Raw genomic sequence first — 15,333 nt, forward strand, 5'->3', positions numbered from 1 at the left:
AGGATGTACGCTTCCCAACATCTTTCTGAGGACATGGAAACTGCTATCCGTTTATTGACCAGCTGGGAAAACCGACAAGTTCCACTTTACCGCATCAGTAATACCGATCTAAAAGAAAACGGAGGAATGTGAGAGACCAGTAACACTGAGATCAGTAACACTGATCATTGCGTGAGATCAGTATTACTGATCTAAAAGAAAAGTGAGGATTGTGAGAGATGAGAAAAACTAACATTGCAATATGAACATGAAGAAAATAAAATTGATACATAAGTAAATGAATGAAGCCAGTGCAAAAAACATGAGACATGGATATTAGAAGGCAGGAAGCTGACACTGTCTGAGTAAGATAAGAATCTCCTACACCAGCAAGTTCACTGAATGAAGGAGAGAAGGACAGACAATTGAGAATAGAAGTAGAGTTAGTCTGAACGAGATAAGGGTCGCCAAGCCCCAGATAGAATTAGCAAGGCTTGCATAAATAATTAGAAGACCTTAGACAGTATTAGCAAGTTATACATATATAATTAGTAAGCCATACAACAGATTTTTCAAGTATGCATATTTAACTAGTAAACCCTAGACAAGATTAACGAACCCTGCAGATGAAGGGACTGTAGCCCTGAGAGTCGGGAAGGTGTGAATGAGGACAAGGGCTAGGATGTGAATAAGGACAATGAGAATAATGGCATAAGAAGACACCGACAGGATACCCCCTGTTCCTCCAAGTCTACTGAAACTGCACGTAAGCAGGAAGGATTGCCTCTGCCAAACCCATCCAGGGGGCAGAAGAATGTAAGGGGGAGGGTATTCTGATACTGAAATTTACTGTATAAATGTTGGGTGAGCCCCAGTATGGGTGTTTATTCCCAGGGTAAGGGGAAGCACCCAACTTTGCATTGTTGTTGTAATAAATGTTCTTTGTTCTCAATATTTGTCTCGAGCAATTTCTTTAAAGGTACTTCTATTTCTAACAGGACCTACTCTGGATTTCACCAATCTTTTCCTCTTGACATATCTATAAAAGCTTTTGCAGTTGGTTTTTATGTTTGCCGCAAGCTTACTCTCGTAATTTATTTTTGCCTTCTTGATTAATCCCTTTGTCCTCCTTTGCTGCATCTTGAACTGTTCCCAGTCTTCGGATTTGGTACTTTTTTCGCCAATTGATATTCTCTCTCTTTGGACCTAATGCTGTCTCTAATATCCCTTGTTATACACGGTTGAGTCACCTTTTTTGGTTTATTTTTATGCCAAACTGGTATAAACGATTTCTGGAATTCTTCCATTAGATCTGTGAATGCTTTCCATTGTCTATCCACCGTCAACCCCCCCGCCCCCCATAAACACCACCCAATCAATCTTACTCAACTCCCATCACATACCATCATAATTCCCTTTATTTAAATTCAGGACCTTAGTCTCGGTTTTAATTTCTTCACTCTCCATGTCGAGTGTGAATTCGATCATATTGTGATCGCTGCTACCCAAAGGACCTCGTACAACAAAATTGCTGATTAGCCCCTTTTCATTGCATAATACCCAGTCTAAAATGGCCTGCTCCCGAGCTGGTTCCTCGACATATTGGTCTAGATAACCGTCCCGTAAACATTCAAGGAACTCCTCCTCCTCAGTATTTTTACAAATTTGGCTAGTCCAATCAATATGTAAATTAAAGTCTCCGACAGCTGTTCCCTTATCTAATTTCTCTTTTTATGCCTTCCCTCACCTCTACATTACTATTTGGAGGCCTATATACCACCCCCACTAACGTTTTCCGCCCCTTGCTATTCCTCAGTTCTACCCATATAGATTCGGTATCTTCCAAGTTAATATCCTTTCTGTCAATCGTGTCGGTCCCTTCTCTCACCATCAATGCTACCCCACCCCCTTTTCTTTCTTGCCGATCCCTCCTAAATATCGTATACCCCGGGATGTTAAGTTTCCAGGCTTGCCCACCTTGCAGCCATGTTTCTGTAATCCCAATCAAATCGTATTTGTTTGTCTCAATGTCCACAGCCAATTCATCTACCTTGTTCCGAAAGCTTCTTGCATTAAGATATAAAGCCTTCAAATGTGCTTTTTTTTACCTTCCCTGCTCTTTCTGATTTTTTTACTTTCGCTGCCCAACCTAAATTTTCCTATTTTATCTTTCCTGTCCTTTGCCCTATCAAACAGGTTCCCATCCCCCTGCCAAATTAGTTTAAACCGCATCCGACGGCTGTACCAAACCTAGCTGCCAATATATTGACCCCTTTTGGGTCTAGGTGTAACCCATCCTTCTTGTAAAGGTCATGACTTCCCCAAAAGAGATCCCAATGATCCAAGAAGCCAAAACCCTGTCTTTTACACCAGCCCCTCAGCCACACATTCATTTGTCTTAACCTTCCATTTTTGTCCTCAGTTGCACTTGGCACAGGTAGCAATCCAGAGATCACCACCCTGGCGGTCCTTTTTCTTAGCTTCTGTCCCAGCTCGCTGTAATTCTTTTTTAGTACCTCCTCCCTCTTTTTATCTATGTCATTGGTACCCAATGAGGCATGTACCAAGACATCAGGCTGCTCACAGTCTCCTTTCAGAATACTCTGGACCCGATTTGAGATATTCCCGTACCCTTGCACCAGGGAGGCAGCACGCCATGCGGGTATACCTATCTGGCTCACAGAATCTCTTGTCTGTACCTCTAACAATGGAGTCCCCAATGACCACTGCATTCCTCCTCACCTTTTATCAACTTGATCCTGAATGTTGAATGTGTATGTTCATGTAATTTCCCCGTCTCTGTCGGTTTCTCCCTCCTAATTAGAAGTGTAGAGGCTTGCCTAACATATCAACCCTGTTGTCCTGTTTCCATCCCCGAAATAAATGTGTGCTTTGTACCTCCGCTTTGGTCTGGTTCTTAATCTGTGGGACCCACACGAATGTGACAACAATGGAGGAGGGGAAGCAAAGTATGTCAAAATGTGTTATTACCTATGAACAGAGGCAATAGAATATTAAATTTATGTTATGACAGAGTATATGATATTTTGAAGATGCTACATGGAAGAAATTCTTCAAACAATTAAACACAAATACGGAGAGGCAAGTGGGACCTTCTGTTTTCTCCCGCTTAGATCGTTCTTAAGAGAAAGATAGGGACCAACATTGACTCCACCTAAAATTAGTGAAATGGAACAAAGAGTCGGATGGGAAATACACCCAAAGTTATCAATGAAATGTACGATGCTCTCCAGAGAGAAAATCCAAAACCAGGATAGCAGAGGTCATGAGAAAGATGGGAGTCGGGCTTGGATGTGACGATTTCAGAAAGAAGCTGTTCAGAGTGGTGTGAAGATTGAAATATACAAATTCAAGAAGAAATAGGGTCAGGATTGTGTCAAGAGTGTTACAAATATGATTAATGCCAGATATAAAAATAAAAATCTCCACATCAATTTTGCTATACTACATATAAATTAAATGGACTTATCTCCAATTATTCCGAGAAATGTTTTCAATGTAATCAGGTGATTGAGACTTTTCTTTCCATTCGGTTTGGACCTTTGTAAAAGTGAAAGGATTTCAGTCTATTATTAGGACAAATTATGAAGATTAAAATACAAAAGGGTGTGAGAATATTTGTGCTTGGTCAGAGATATGAAGCAGATACAAAACTGAAGTTGAATAAATATCAAAATCATTTTCTGAGTCCAGCCATAACAGCAGTGAAGAAATGTGCAGCATGAACGTGGAGAGCAGAGAGTTGTGTAACGAGAGATGGGACATTGAAATGAAAACTGTGTCACCATGTAACCATATAACCATTTACAGAGCAGAAACAGGCCATGTCAGCCTTTTGAGACTGCACCGGTTCACTAGAACAACTCCACTAGCTCAATCCTCCCGATTTCTGCCAATATCCCTCCAACCCCCTCACCTCCATGTACACATCCAACCTTCTCTTAAATGACAGAAGGGACCCTGCCGCAACTATCTCATTCGGAAGATCATTCTATTCTGCCTCCACTCTCTGAGTGAAGAAGCATCCTCTAAAATTTCTCCAGAAGTTTTGCCTCCTTACCATTAACTCATGGCCTCTTGTTCCAACCTTCCCTTCCCTCACGGGAAAGTGTCTGTCTATGTTTCGTCTATCTATTCCTTTCATAATTTTAAATAGCTATATTGTCCCCTCTCATTCGTCTACGTCCCAATGAATAAAGTCCCAGTCTCCTTAATCTCTCACTGTAATGCAGATGCTGTAAGCCAGGCAACATTCTTATAAATCTCTGCACCTTCTCCACCTTATCTATATTCTTCCTATAATTTGGAGACCAGAACTGAACACAATTCTCCAAACATGGCCTCACCAATGCCTTAAACAGCTGCACTCTAGCCTATGCTATGATTTATGAAGGCCAGCATGTCATATGCCTTCTTAACCACCCTGTCTACCTGGGAACCCACCTTCAGTGAACTCTGTACCATAACTCCAAGATCCCTCTGTTCCTCTTCATTCCTCTACCCCCTCCCCATAACTGCATATGTTCTATTTGTATTTTTTTTTCCGGAATGCAGCACCTCACACTTGTCAACGTTAAATTCCATCTGCCATCTTTTCCAAACAAACCAAATCCTTTATTCCAAGAAAGTCTACCTCACTGTCCACCACTCCCCCTATTTTCGTATCGTCTGCATATTTGCTTACCCAGTTAACCACACCCTCCTCTAAATCATTAATATTAATGATAAACAACAAGGGACCCAGCATCGATCCCTGAGGCACTCCACTTGTCACAGGCTTCCAACATGACATATAGTTGCCCACCATGACTCTCTGCTGTCTATCTCCCAGCCACTTCTGAACCCATCCCACTATCTATTAATCCCTAATGACTGAACCTTCCTAAATAACCTTACATGCAGAACCTTATCAAAAGTCTTACTAAAATTCAAATAGATCTCATCAACCATCCGACCTTCATCCACTTTTCTTGTCAACTCTTCAAAAAAATTCAACAAGATTCATCAAACATGATTTTCCTTTCACAAACCCATGCTGGGTGCCCCTGATCTATCCCTGCCTATCCAGATATTTGTACATACTATCTCGAAGTATATCATCCATAATCTTCCCCACTCGGAAGTCAAACTTACTGGCCGATAATTACTTGGACTCCACCTACTGCCTTTTTTGAACAACAGAACTACATTTGCAACCCTCCAATCCCACGGCACCACACCCTCCTCCAGTGATCTTTGAAAAATCGCTGTCAGTGCCCCCGCTATTTGTTCCCTGACCTCCCTTAAAGTCCTGGGAAAAATCTCATCAGGACCAGGAGACTTATCCACTTGAATTGACCCAAGAAGCTCCAAACCTCTCACTTTACTAATCCTTATCCTTTCCATAACTAACCCCTTTGCCTCTCTTATCTTGTATTGCCCAATGTCCGTTTCCCTCGTGAATACAGACGAGAACAAATTGTTCAATATTTCTCCATCTCATCCGGTTCCTGACATAGTTCACTGGTCCCATCATCCAGTCGACCTATTCTATGTTTAACCCTCCTTTTACTGTTCACATATCTGCGCTGGATGGGTCACATCTCCAGAATGGAGGACCATCGCCTTCCCAAGATCGTGTTATATGGCGAGCTCTCCACTGGCCACCGTGACAGAGGTGCACCAAAGAAAAGGTACAAGGACTGCCTAAAGAAATCTCTTGGTGCCTGCCACATTGACCACCGCCAGTGGGCTGATATCGCCTCAAACCGTGCATCTTGGCGCCTCACAGTTTGGCGGGCAGCAACCTCCTTTGAAGAAGACCGCAGAGCCTACCTCACTGACAAAAGGCAAAGGAGGAAAAACCCAACACCCATCCCCAACCAACCAATTTTCCCCTGCAACCGCTGCAATCGTGTCTGCCTGTCCCGCATCGGACTTGTCAGCCATAAACGAGTCTGCAGCTGACGTGGACTTTTTACCCCCTCCATAAATCTTCGTCCGCGAAGCCAAGCCAAAGATCTGAAAAAACCCTGAGGATTCACCTTCGCCTTATTAGCTATGGACACCTCATCCCTTCTTTTTGTCTTTCTAATTTCCCTCTTCAAGTTCTTAAGAGTATGTCAAAATGATCACTGGATCCGAAGTTCTCCCTAACGCTCACCTCCGTCACCTGCCCCATTGCATTCCCAAACAACAGATCGAACACTGCTCCCACTCTAGTTGGCATCTCAACATATTGCTGCAAAAAGCAATCCTGAACACAATGCATAAATACTAAGCCATCCTGCCCTTTTACTGACTGTGTTTCCCAATCGATGTTTGGAAAATTGAAATCCCCAACCAACACCACCCTATTTCACTTGCACATTTCACCTATTTCCTTGCACATTTGCTCTCCTCGTTCCCTTTCCCCATTTGGAGGCCTTTAATAATCCCCAAAATAATAACCTCACCCTTCTTATTTTTCAGCTCTACCCACACTGCCTCTTTTGACGAGCCCTCCAGTCTATCTTGCCTCAGCACTGCTGTAATATCCTCCCTGACATGTAATGCCCACCTCCCCCTCTTAATCCACCAACTCTGTCACATCTGAAGCAGCAAAATCGTGGAACATTCAACTGCCAGTCACAACCTTCTTTCAACCATGTCTCGCTAATGGCCACACATCATAATGCCACATGTCAATCCACATTAATCCTCGCATTAAAATAAATACAACTCAGGGATCTCCTACATCCTACCTACTGCATATCCTCCTCTATACCATTCTCACAATTTTCACTGCAGTATCTGTTTACTACTTCCTGCTTTTCCTCCCTCAAATTATCTAAACTTGTCTCTTTCCTTATCCTACTAACCCTCACCCTACTGTCCTGCCTAACTTGAAACCCTGTCCCCAACCATACTAGTTTAAACCCCTCCTGACAGCCCTAGCAAATGCCCCCGCCAGGAGTCTGGTCCCTCTGAGATTAAGATGTCACCCATCATTATGGTATAGGTCCCAGCTTCCCCAAAAAAGGTCCCAGTTGTCCAAGAATTGAAACCCAGTCTCTGACTCCACCCCTTGAGCCACATGTTTAACCTCCACCTAATCCTAGGTGCTCGCTGGAAGTGCTAGCTGCCTGATGTTACTCTCGGAATAAGTGAAACAGGAAGGACCACAGTGCTAGCCTGAAAGAAATAAGTTATCATCTGGAGAACCCTGATGGGCCAAGTTTTATCAGCGACACATTGAGCTGACTAATGGTGTTAGATCAGTTGTGAAAATCCTGGAACAACAAATCTCTCTCTGCAAACCCTACAGAACTTTCCTGAGTGGCAAAGCCTGATAAACTTTATACATGTTCAATTCCGTGCACAGTATCAGAATTGCCTACAACCAATGAACTTAGAAGAATGAGAAGTGAGATTGAACTGTGAACCAAATAACGTTTCTTATATTTACACACACATCATACATGTGCACTTAGACTTAGAAGGGGATTAAGGTTAGTTAAGTTAATAGAGATAAGTTAAAGTTTGATTCTGTTTTCATGTTTAAAGATAATTAAAAACAACTTATCTTTATATAACTACTCGTCCTGGTGAATGTCTATTGCTGCTGGGTTTTGGGGTCCTTTGGGCTCATAACACCATAGTCTGGCGATGTACATGGACCTCCTTCCCACTCCATCCATTTTGGATCCCCACATGAAGAGGGAAACTGCTCTGGTAATAGCCAGGGCAGAGGTGTGTGGGATGGGCCACGCCTGCATCACATGCAGCAGTACCGAGAGCACCTTGCACCTGATGACCAGGTTCTTCCCCATTACTGAGAGGGAATGTCATTCCCACAGACCCAGTTTCTGGTGGACTTTTACAATCGGCTCTGACCATTTTTTTGTTGCATGCCTCGGCCTCTCCAAGCCAGATCCCCGACACCTTCAGGTAGTCAGATCTGACTGTGAAAAGGACAGCGGACTGATTTACCAAAGTGCATTCCTCGCTTTTGTTCCAGTTTACCCTGGAACATAGATTTGTATACTTCCTGGTCCAGCCACTTACAGACTTGTGTACAACTCAGCCGGTCTCCCAGAACTGGGGGGTCTCTGTGCTGCTCCCTGTCTCCGGGAGCTGGGGGTCTCTGTACTGTCCCCATCTTGCAGATCTGGGGGTCTCTACACTGCTCCCTGTCTCCTGATATTGTTGTTTTATTCTCCACCAGTCCCCCAGCACAACCCTGAACCCTGGACGAAATGTAGAGGCACAGAGGGATCAGTGAAAATATGGGTAGTTTTGCCAGGGTGGGGTCCATGCAGGAGCATGATAACAGCAGGGAACCCGTGGAAGGGGATGGAGGGCATTCGATGGTGCACCAGCAGGACACTGCTGAGGGTGCAGATTCCCTCGGGCTCTCGAGGGTAAAAGGCGCAGGTTATTCCAATGGTTTAGGTGAGGCCAGGGTCCAAATTAGAGCTGGCGCAGGTCATCAAGGGTCGACATAACAGGTGCCTGGAACTGTCATGAGGATACTAAGGGCTGGTAGAGGTAGGTAAGGAGGGGGTAGTTGTGTTCCGACGAGGGATTGATGAGTGAGGGGCCACATGGATGGGACTTCGAGACAAGGGGCCTCTGATTGTCCAGGGATGGGGCCTGTAAATAGACCCGCAGACATCCAACACACAGCATCTTTGACCCACTACCATCAGGAAGGAGATATGGAGGAACAAAATCAGGCTGCCAGACAGGGAAATAACTTCTTCCAACAGGCCGTGAGATTGACAATGCAATGCGAGTTGAATGGGTCTGTGGAATGAAAAGGATGAGAGGGATATGGACTGTTTGCAAGCAGCTTGGCCAGCAGAAAAGAAGGGCCAAAAGGATGGTTTCGGAGTTGTCTATCTTGTCCACACTTTTGAGTTGAATCCTTAAATAATTCATGACAGGCAGGACTATCATTTTAGATGGAGATTTTAGATTGACACATGCAGCCCGGGAACAGGCCCTTTCAGCCTCTGAGCCACAACCACTCAATTACACCAAAGACCTCCAAGCCCCGGTACGTTTTAAATGGTGGAAGGACCAGGAGCAACTGGTGGAAATGCACGCAGACACAAGAAGAATGTACAACTCCCCAGAGACAGTGTCAAATTTGAACCTGGCTCGCTGGCCCCTTATCAGCATTTTTCTAACCGCGGCACTAACCTCGCCACTCTCAATTATTCCCAGGGTTCTTCCTCCTACTTTCCATGAGCTGTGATTGCTTCCAATTCCAGTGCCCTTGTTTCCCTGAGACTCTGACCCCTGCCCAGTGACTCTGTCCCTAATGCCTCTCCCTGGCCAGATGATCACCAGTCTCTCCTGGCTCTCACCCAAATTTTCTTACCCAATTCCATCACCTACAACCCCCTCGTCATGGCCCACCCACTCGCCCACAGGGCCAAGGGTAGCAAGGTGGGGGAAGGTCCAGCCTGTAGTCACAAAGCTTGTCGAAGGACAAGTGAGAGCAGGAGTCCTGGGGCAAGAGGTGAAGGGCAGTGTGTACTGTAGCAGCCAGCTACACAGGGTCACAGCCTCCAGGGTGGGGGGGAGAGAGAGAACTGGCTCAGATGGGACAGATGTCCCGGTGCCAAGGGTCAAGGAATTCCCCAGCTCGGTGAAGGTCTGGGACACTGCCACCGGCAAGGAGACTGGACCACTGCCCTCCCCACATCTCCACCATCTGGGGGTCCCAGGAGCAGCTCAGGTTCCAAGGCCTGTCAGTGGGGGAAGGGGTAGGTTCGGGAATTGGGGAGGGGTAGTTCTGAATGGTGATCGAGAGGATCGGTCCAGTGGGAGGACAGACATGACAGACATGAGGGCTGGGGCTTCAGGACAGATCCTGTGGGGAGGCAGGAGCTTTGGTGACCAGCCGGTGGGGGACAATGGCTTTGGAAATGGACCTGGTGGAGGTCAGGGGCTTTGGGGAGAGACCAGTGGGTTTGTGGGAGGACCTGTCGGGCAAAAGAATTAGTGACAGACCAAGTTGGGAATGGCATTGGGGATGGACACAGCAGGAGATGGGATGTTGATGGACCTGGCGGGGATGCGTTTGGGAATGGATCCGGTGGGGGATGGTATTGGGATGGATCAGGTGGGGGACGGTATTGGGGTTGGACCCAGTGGGGGACAAGATTGGGGATGGACTCGGAGGGAGGCAGGATTTTGGATGGACCCGGCGTGCACAGAATTGGGGATGGACCCGGCGGGGGACGGTATTGGGGACAGATTCAGCGGGGGACGGTTTTGGGGTTGGACCCAGCAGGGGAGGGGATTGTGGATGGACCCGGCAGGGGATGATATTGAGGATGGACCTGGCGGGGTCAGTTTTGGAGATAGACATGCTGGGGGATGGACCCGGCAGGGGACTGCCCATTGACTCCGTCTTCAATGCCTGACACCGGCTGGATGATCACCGTTCTCTTTCCCAGGTCTCACGAAAACTTTCTTACCCCAATTCCACCACCTACAAACCCTTGTCATGTCCCACCCACTCACCCACAGGGCCAAGGGTAACTAGGAGGGGGAAGCTCCTGGCTGTGGGCACACAGCTCGTTGAAGGACAAGTGGGAGCAGGAATCCTGGGGAAGAGGTGAAGGGCAGTGTGTACTGTAGCAGCTAGCTGAACTGGGCCACATTCTCCAGGATGGTGGGGGGAGAGAGAGAGAGAGAGAGAGGACTGGCTCAGATGGGATAGATATCTGTGTGCCAAGGGTCAGGGGATTCCCCAGCTTTGTGAAGGTATGGGACACTGTCAACGGGAAGGAGATGGACCACTGCCCTCCCCACATCTCCACTGTCTAGGGGTCCTAGGAGCAGCTCAGATACCAAGGCCTGTGGGTGGGGGAAGGGGAAGGTTAAAGAACTTTGGTGGGGTAGTTGTGATGGGTAATCGATTGGAGAGGGTCCCAGTGAAGGAACTGGTCTGGTGGGAGGACAGACCTGATGTTGGGCCTTTGGATACAGGCGAATTGGCGTGGGGGACGGGGACAGGGACTTTTGGCTGGGCATGTTGTGGGACAGGGGCTTGTTGAAAGCCCTGGTGGGAGACAGGAGCTCTGGAGACGGTCCAAGCAATGGGTGGAGCATTGGGGATGGGCCCAGTGGGGAATAGGGGCTTTGTTGACAGGCCTGACAGTATTTTGGGGATGATCTCAGCAGGGTGAGGGGTTTGGGGACAGGCCTGGTTGGAGATGAGGGCTTTGGGGAAGGGCCAGGTGGGTGACAGGGGACAGTATTAGGGAAGGACCCAGAGGACAAAACCACCCCTGGAGCTCTGGTTCACCTCGGGTCACTCACCTTGGCTTTGATCTGCGGGAAGCTGAATTCGTTGCAGTTTGGGTTCATCTCCCGGATCTGCTCCCTGGATGAGGTCTGCAACACCTGTTGGGACAGAAACCACCTTCACTACTGGCTCGGGGTGGGCGGAGCAGGAGGGTGACAAGGGGAGGGAATGCAGTGTATGTGTACCAGGTCATGGACATGGAACGAGCCCTAGAACTGGGATGGTGGTGAAGGCTGAAACCTTAGGGGCATTTAAGAGGCTCTGAGTCACGTGGATGAAAGAAAAATGGAGGGTTATGAGGGAGGAAGGGGTTAGTTATTTTTATTTTGGTATGAATACATCGGTCGGCACAACATCGCGGGCTGAAGTGCTTGTACTGTGCTCTCATGATCTATGTTAAACGTGTCCTGTCAGTCTTTCAGCAAGCGGATATGTCGGGGAGGGACCGCTGCCGACTGGCACATTCCAGGCTGCAGGCGTACATGCTGAGGGATGCACGGAGGCTTGGCGTAGCCAACACGAAGGCACTATGGGGATGGATCATAATCCTTCCATAACCGTGCACTGAGAGGCTGAGAGCAAGGGGAACTCCTCCAACAGCAGAGGGGGGCAGTAACCACACGGTATCAAAGTGGTGGCAATGAAGGTAAACAGAGACATATACAGCAATGTGTAGTGAAGGGAATATCTGGATACAACAGGAGGAGGAGAAAAGACTTGTAATGGTCTTCCTCTTTGGAAATAATTTGTAAATAAAGTCAATTTTGTGGCGTTGGGGGAGGGGAAGAGAAAAGCCCTACTCAGTCAACTTTGCTTCATGAGATACATTCTCCGATCCAGAAAATCTCTTCTGCACCCGCTCCAGAGTACAAGAACAAATTTATTACCCTTCGATAGCACAAGTACGACCTGATAAAACAGAGTTCTTGGGGTAAACATACGCAAACACACAACCAAGCCCTCACACAACAGACAAATGATACATGTGCAGCACGTCCAGAAAAATTACTCGATATTGTTGAGTAAATAGCAGAGTGGAGGAGTATTTGTATGAGCAGCTCATCAATCGTTCCACGTTCTCCCTGCCTGGAGGAAGAGGCTGTTCCTGGGCCTAGTGGTACTGGCTCTGAAAGTCCTGGAACTCTTTCCCGACGGGAATAGCTGGATGATGCTATTGGCCGGGTGAAGGGGTCCTCGATGATTTTGTCAATGATCATAGTGGATCACATTGATATTTGGGGTGGTGGGGGGCAGGAGGGTGTCCCCAGTGTTGCTCTAGGCCACTTTACGTCCTGTGGATTGACCTCTGATCATTTTTTAAAAAATATTATTTATAAATAAAATCCACAAAGAATTCACACAATTAATAATAACACAAATAAAATATAAATACACTTGTCATAGTTAAAAGAAAGAATAAAGAAATCCCACCCCCCCCCAATTAAACCACCCCATCTCCCCTCCATCCCCTTGCTAAAAGAAAAAGTAGAAAAATGAGGACAAGGGACCCCCAACAGGAGAACCAATTACTTTAACGTTCCTTTTCAAAAACTGAGGCCTGAAGCAGAAAGGGAATGTTAGAGCCACCCTTTGTAAATATGGGGTCCATATTCTTCCAAAATATATGGTTGAGGTGGCCTGCTCACCAGGACGAAAGCCAGTACACAAGATGGATGACGAACACGGTGACTACACAGATCCTGCGGCAACCAATCATCTTCGTCCCAGGTGACATCCCGCACAGTGGGAAGCAATGAGCAATGGCGAGAACACCCACCAATCCGAGGCTGGCTTTGCCGTCTCGAAAGACCTGTCATCAGTAGCGGGAGAGTATATAAGCAGAGCTGCCAGTTCAACGAACCAGTCTTCGACTTCAACTTCACGGGTGTGTATCATTCATTCCACACATCATGGTGAGTGTGCTGGATATCGGTGCGAAGGAAGAGACTTTCACCATTGACCACCTCAAACCAGCACATCTGGACATTAGCAAATTCAGCCCCCACGACCCAGATATAGGCGACCGAAAGCAGCGAACAGCGCTGGTTCTAGGGAGGTGGGGCATCATGCTAACTGGGATGCCACTCTGTATACAAGATGGCCAACGAATGTGGCAACTGTTCAGAGTCCACGGGGACCAACAACTTTCATACCAGGGGACAACGCGCACGGCAGGAATCAACAAAGAAGGGAACACCAAACAATTGGAGGCCGGCATGGATGTGACATCACTCCAGTCGACAGCAGCAGGGAGAGAATAGAAGCAGAGCTGCGAGTGTAATAAAGGAGTCTTTGACTTGATTTTTTGGGCGTGTGTCCGCCTTTCCACCCATCACAGTAGCGCGCACGCTCCAATTTCACATCGAATGGTCTTGCTCATCTTACATCGGGAGTCACGTGTACAGTTTCCTTACCTGAAGCATGAGAAGTGCACAAAGATCGTCAGATTTGTTTCTGGGGTGTTTTAAGCAGGTGATAGAAGGAAAGTTTGAATGTAGATCTCTTGGTCGTTGGTAAAAAGGGAGAGGACCTTACAACATTATGAGAGGACACAGCAGCACGGATCGAGAGAGGATAATGCAAAGGAGCCGAACACCAAGTGTCACAATTTCCCAATAACCGATCAGCTGCTTAGACTTTAAGAAATGTCTTCAATGAAAATGTAATATCCTTGGAATTCTCTCCGCTTTTGAAGGTGCATTTGAAATTGGGATCCATGGACTTGTGATGAGTTTATTGCCGTACCCACTCATAGAGGGATCATATGCATTGAACTTAGATGTAAATACTTTGAAAAAAGTAGCAGACATTAAATTGGAAGCGGTAATAAATATGAAGGAAAGATTGAGAATAAATAGTCTCCCTTGCAGTTGGGGTACAATGTATTGCTTGAGATCAGAGGAATCCTGGAGCCAAGACAAAGTGATCCTGTGTTTCCCAAGGATTTGATTGTTGTTGGATTAGTAAAAAGTGGAAGGGCCGAAGGGTCTTCTGATCCTTCGACTGCTTGATTTGTCTTCTGATGCTGATTGGGTTCACCTGTGTATTCGCACGCTCGCTCGCTGATTGGTTGCTTCAGTTACGCGAGGCAACGGGTTGATTCGGTGAGGCCGCTATTTGATTGGAAGCTGAAGTCGGGTTGGATTGATGGGCGGGTTCGCGGGTTGATTGGCTCTTGCTGTGAGGAGGCGGGACATTTGCGGCAGCGTCGTCTGCTCGGGGTCCGTCGTGTCGCCTCGGGCGCGAATGGGAGTAAGTTGGCGGAGGCGCCGGAACCTTCCACAGTGGCGCGGTCCAGGGAAAGCGGGCGCCCCGCAGTCCACCGGGCCCCACCCGGGACCGGCCGGTACCGGCGGGGTGTTTGGGTCGAGCCGAGGCGTCGGTGTGAGGCCTGATGCCGCCGACAGGGCGAGGCTGGAGGCCGCGGGCTTACTTGCAGCGGGAAGGGGTGGGGGCAGGTGATTGGCAAGTCTGGTTTGCGCATGCGTGGTGGGTTGGCAACGGAGTTCGGTTCGCGCATGCGCGGCTGATACGCATGTCCCAACTGAGGGCCACGAACTGAATCGTATTTGAAAGCGCCAACTGACACTCGCGCATGCGCACAGAAATTAAGATGGCTGCCCCCAGCCGATGGAGCCCGAGACGCTGAGTCACAAAGTCAATCCGCACATTTTGGGTTTTACGTGTCCTGTGTCTGTTCTTGTTTGTCAAATCGTTTGATTTTAAAAATAGGCTCTAAGACTTCAGGTCTCCTCGCACGGGGGCAAAACCCCGACTTGCGACCATCGTGGACCCACCCTCCCCCCCGACTCGACGATTTTGGGACCTTTGGACTAAACTCCTTTAATTAAAATAATACTGTTTATAAACTCCTACAAGACTTCAGGGCTCCTCGCACGGGTGCAAAACGCCGATTTGCGACCATTGTGGGGTCTGATTGATCCTTTGGACTACACTATGGTCGCAGGTCGGGGAGGACCTGTCGGGGTCATTGGGTCGCTGAGGAAGGGATGGAAAACCAATCCATTTTTTGCTTCCCAATGCTCATA

General features: G+C 47.4%; 1 long non-coding RNA gene across 1 annotated transcript; it reads right to left on the reverse strand.

The window, feature by feature from the left end:
- Nucleotides 1-1,720: 1,720 nt before the first annotated feature.
- On the reverse strand, nucleotides 1,721-14,077 carry LOC138750367 (uncharacterized). The gene is made up of 3 exons (XR_011349288.1): nucleotides 13,699-14,077; nucleotides 11,299-11,382; nucleotides 1,721-3,540 (listed from the first exon to the last, which is right to left on the reverse strand). It is a non-coding gene; the product is annotated as an uncharacterized lncRNA (long non-coding RNA).
- Between the last annotated feature and the right edge of the window lie 1,256 nt (nucleotides 14,078-15,333).

This window comes from Narcine bancroftii, unplaced genomic scaffold, assembly GCF_036971445.1.
Source record: "Narcine bancroftii isolate sNarBan1 unplaced genomic scaffold, sNarBan1.hap1 Scaffold_125, whole genome shotgun sequence".
Taxonomy (NCBI): domain Eukaryota; kingdom Metazoa; phylum Chordata; class Chondrichthyes; order Torpediniformes; family Narcinidae; genus Narcine; species Narcine bancroftii.